Source organism: Penaeus monodon, chromosome 10 (genome assembly GCF_015228065.2).
Source record: "Penaeus monodon isolate SGIC_2016 chromosome 10, NSTDA_Pmon_1, whole genome shotgun sequence".
NCBI lineage: Eukaryota > Metazoa > Arthropoda > Malacostraca > Decapoda > Penaeidae > Penaeus > Penaeus monodon.
The window spans coordinates 33,419,967-33,425,960 of NC_051395.1; positions in this window are offsets into that span (position 1 = coordinate 33,419,967).

Genomic DNA, 5,994 nt, shown 5'->3' on the forward strand with positions numbered 1-5,994 from the left:
TGGAATATTTAGTGGAAGTGAGACTCTTTTGGTTGTTGATATTGGAGTGTTTAGTGAATGTAAGTGAAACTCTTTTAGTTGTTAATATTTAGTGTGTATGAAGATGAAAGGAAATTACAACTACTAAAGCGACAATACATTATCAAGTCAAAACCGAAATTATCATATTCTTTCATTCTTACCGCGTTACTATGTTAAATCTGTTACTAGGCTGATAGAATCCAATCATGCTTGCCACTAGTTTATTTGCTACAAGAGTATCTCTTCACGACTATCATGTGGTTTCTCTCCCAAAAACAAAACACTTACCCATAATGAATCTGTTCAAGCATTAAAACATCAGTCTGTAAATACATATATAAACATCCACACCTTGTATATTATCCACGCATATTATAGATTAAAATTAATTCTTAATTGGACTGGTGCTACACAAAATCCAATACAAGAACAATATACAAACTTAACATATGTGTATTCAATATATATATACACATACATGCACACACACACATATATATATATGTATATATATATGTACATATATATATATATATATATATATATAAATATATTATATATATATATATATATATATATATATATATATATATATATATATATATATATATATATATATACACACACATATATAAGTCGTATGAAGAAGGACAGATCTCCTCTTCTCATGTACGTACATGAGTGTGAAAACAGGAAGTAGGTTAATGAGAACCGGAAACCGTAATTGATTAATGTAACCAATGACCGTAACCGAAAGATTAATGTAATCAATGACCGTAACCAGAATCATTAACCATAGTTAATGATGGCTAGCATGCACACCAGACTACCTTAAGGTCGTTCATGGCAGAAAGTAGGGATAATTAAAGTGATTATCTTAATCAATGATCTGAACTGGAAATCATTAACTGACTAATGATATCTAACAGGAACAGGGTGTCCCCCCCCCTCCCCTCCTCTCCAATACAGGTGACTGGACAGAACGATTCACCTTACTCATCACAACAAGAAGTAGGTTAATGACCACTGAAAATGATTAACGTAATCAATGAACGTAACTGGAATCATTAACCATAGTTAATGATGTCTAACACACACACCTGGAGGACTCCCCTCCCCTCCTCTCTGAAACAATATTCCTGGTACCGCAGATGATCCCTCCCCCAAACCCCTCCTACCCCACCCCATCAGAACCCCCTCTCCCATACCCTCCCACCCCGCACAGCAATATTCATCATGTTTAAACTTGTACCTGGATCAATAATTGACCATGTTACACACGAGTGATCACCCCTCCTAATTAATCATAATCCGTAAATGTCCCTCTAATGATGCCTAACACCTAAAGGGTTCCTCTCCCCCTCCCCTCTTCTCCAAAGCAATAATAAGAATTAGAATAAGAGGAAGAAGCACACAAACAAACAAACATGCATCTAGATACTGACATACGCAAAGGTCCCGATACCAGGTGCTACAGATGACCCCCACCCCAATTGCAACACAATATTCATCATGTTTGAATTTGTAATTGACTCGACAAATGACTGTGTTACAGACGAATGATCACCCCCTCATAATCAGTAACAAATAACCGCAGAAGGGAAAGAACCCTACCATCCCCCAGCCCCCACACCCCACCCCACCAGGCCAACCGTGGGACGGATAGAAGTCAGGACAAGTAATGATCAAATTCAAGGTGTTGATCCGAGAACAGGTGACCCCTCCCTCCCTTCCTTCCGCCCCTGCCCCATTTTCCTCCATACCTCCATTACAAAGCAATAACAGCAAGAAAAAGGAGAAGCAAACAAACAAATCACCAGTCACAAGTCCTGCCTAAGGAGATAATACAGCCCTGCACTGAACTATTACAGGTGAGTCATCAGGACTTCAGCCAATAAGACAGGATTCTGTGGTGCCAACAGACGTCCGAAGAGACAGGTAATTTCCTGCCGCGAGTGGACGTCACGAATAACAGGTTCAGATACACCTAGTGTGGGGTTTGATCTGAGACCGACGATATTTCGTCGCTCAGCCTGGCTCTTGTATATCCTTGGTTATCCATGTAGCACCGTCTCCAGCTGTGTCCATTTCCTTCTCCAGCCCTTCTTGTGTCCACCGGTTATTTCCAGCGAAAGACGCGTCTCCTGACATATGACCAACACAGCTCTGTGGGTTTCCTGCTGTAGTAAATAAAGCACTGTATTTTTTTTTTACTGTAATCATACAACACCGTGGGTTTACAACTCTGAAATAAACACAACACCATGGATTTTCAACTCTGCAATAAACACAACGCATTGCGGTTTGACTCTGAAATAATGTGGCACTGTGGGTTTTTACTTTACTCTGACATAAACACAACACTGTGGGTTTTTGACTGTAATAATACAGCATCATCGGTTTATAACTCTCTAATAAACACAACACCGATGGGTTTTAACCTTGTAATAAACACATTTTTTTTTACTCTGCAATAAACGCAACACTTTTTTTTTGTAATAAACACAACACTATGGGTTTTTGACTGTAATAATGCAGCACCATGGGTTTTTAACTCCGTAATAAACACAACACTATGTTTTTTTTCTCTCTGTAATAAACACAACACCGTGTTTTTTTAGCTCCATTATGAACACAATACTGTTTTTTTTGCTTTGTAATAAACACAACAACATGTTCTTTTTAAAACTCCATAATAAACACAACACCATAGGTTTTTGTTCTGTAATGTAACACAACACCGTAGAATTTTTAACTCTCTAATAAACACAACACCGAGGGGTTTTTAACTCTCTAATAAACACAACGCCGTTTTTTTACTCTGTAATAAACGCAACACTTTCTTCTGTCATAAACACAACACTATTTTTTTTTTTAGCTCCATACTAAAGACAACACCATTTTTTTTTTTTTTACTAAACACAACACTGTGGGTATTTAACCCCGTAATAAACACAACACCGTGGGTTTTTAATTCCATAATAAACACAACACTGTGGGTTTTTAACTCCGTAATAAACGCAACACCCGCAGTGCTGCAAGAATGCAATACATTGGGTTTTTGAGTCTGCAAGAATGTATCACCTTGGGTTTTTGAGTGTGCAAGAATGCGGCACGGTGGGTTTTTGAGTCTGCAAGAATGCAGCAGCGTGGGTTTTTGCCTCTGCAAGAATCCAGTACAGTTGGTATGGTTGGTTTAGTACTAGCCCTCGGGTTTCATACCCAGAGAGACCTAGGTTCGGGGCCTAGTCAGGGAGGATTGTCATATATCTATATTAGTGCGGCATTGCATTATTCCATTTTTCATATGTACACCTCAGTGCATCTGACTTCAGTTTCGAATTTGTAAATCAATTTCCATTTCCACGGGGAGTGTGTATAAAACCTCGCTATCTTTACTCATGTATGAGTAAATAGGAAATGTCTATGGAGCTAGTTAGATCCTAGTTGCACACTCCTTTTAGTGGGTCATGGTTGGGTTAGTACTGGCCCACACACACATATATACATATATACATATATCTATATATGCATAAATTTATATATACATCTATCTATCTATCTATCTGTCTGTCTCTCTCTTCTCTCTCTCTCTCTCTCTCTCTCTTTCTCTTTCTCTTTCTCTCTCTCTCTCTCTCTCTCTCTCTCTCTCTCTCTCTCTCTCTCTCTCTCTCTCTCTCTCTCTCTCTCTCTCCCTCCTCTCTCTCTCTCTCCTCTCTCTCTCTATATTATATATAATATATATATATATATATATATATATATAATAATATATATATAATCAATATATATATACAATAAATATGAATATATATATATATAATATATATATATATATATATATATGTATATATTATATTATATATATATAATATATATAATATATAAAATATATATATAAAACACACACACACACAAAACACATACAACACACACACACACACACACACACACACACACACACACACACACACACACACACACACACACACACACACACAAAAACCCCACACACACACAACACGCACGCACGCACACAAAAAACACACGCATACACTAATATATAAAATATATTATATATATATATATATATATATATATTATATATTTAATTATATAATACACATATAATATATATTGATATATATAATAATTATATATATATTAATATATAATATTGCATATATATATATAAAATATATATAATATATATATATATAAAAATATATAACATAACACACAACACACACACACATACAAAAACACACACACGCACACACCCCACACACACACACACACAACACACACACACACACCCACACACACACACACCCCAACACACACCACACACACGCACGCACGCACACAAAAAACACACGCATATACTAATATATATATAGGTATATATATAATAATATAATATATTATATATATAACACACACACACACACATATATATATAATATATATATATATAATATATATATATATATATATTATATTATATATATAATATATATATACACAAAACACACACACGCACACACACACCACACACACACACAACACACACACCACACACACACACACACACACAACCACACACACACACACACACACACACACAAAACACACAACATATATATATATATATAATATATAAAATTATATAATTAATATATATATAAAATTTAACACACAATAATTTTAAAATATATATATATAATATATATATATATATATTATATATATATTAAAATTTTAAACATATACACAACCCACACCACACACAGACAACACCACACACACAACACACACACACACCCACCACACACCCCAAACACACACACACACACAAAAACCACACACACACACACACACCAATATATTTTGTATATTATATATATATTATAAAAATTATGTATATATTTTTAATATATGTATAATATTATTTTATATATGAAATTTTATTTTATATATTAATATAATATTATTTTATATATATATATATATAATATGATATATATATTATTAAAATTTATATATAATTATATATATATATAATTTAATTAAAATTTTTATTAATATTCAGTACACATAAATAAAATATTATATATTATATATTTTAATTATATATTTTATAAAATATATATATTATTATTATATTATATAATATATATTATATAATTATATAATATAGGTGTGTATGTGTGTGTCACATTTAATATAATATATATATATAAAATATTATTATTATATCAAATAAAATTTATATATATATTATATAAATATATATATATATTTTATATATATTATAATAATATTATATATATATTATATAAAATTATATATATATATATGTATATAATATACCCACACACTACAACACCCCCACATGCACAGACAAAACACCAACAACAATAATAATATATAAAATTATATTTTATATAAAAATTATATATATATATATATATATATTATAATATTGTAATAAAATATATAATAAAAATATAAATTTATATATATATATTATTAATATTATATATAATATATATATATATATTTTTAAAAATATTATATATATATAATTATATATTATATATATATAATATATTTTATATATACACACACAACACCCACACAAAACCCACACACACACCACACACCCCACACACACACACACAAAACCCCAAATATATAAAATATATATAATATATATTATATTAATAATATATAATATAAATACATCACACATACACACACCCCACACACACAACACACACCACACAAACACACACACACACACACACACACCACACCCCAAACACACACACAACGCACGCACACCACAACCACCCCGCACACACACACACACACACAACACCCACACCCACACCAAAACAACACACACACAAACCACACACCACCACTCCCACACACACACACACACACACACACACACACACACCCCAC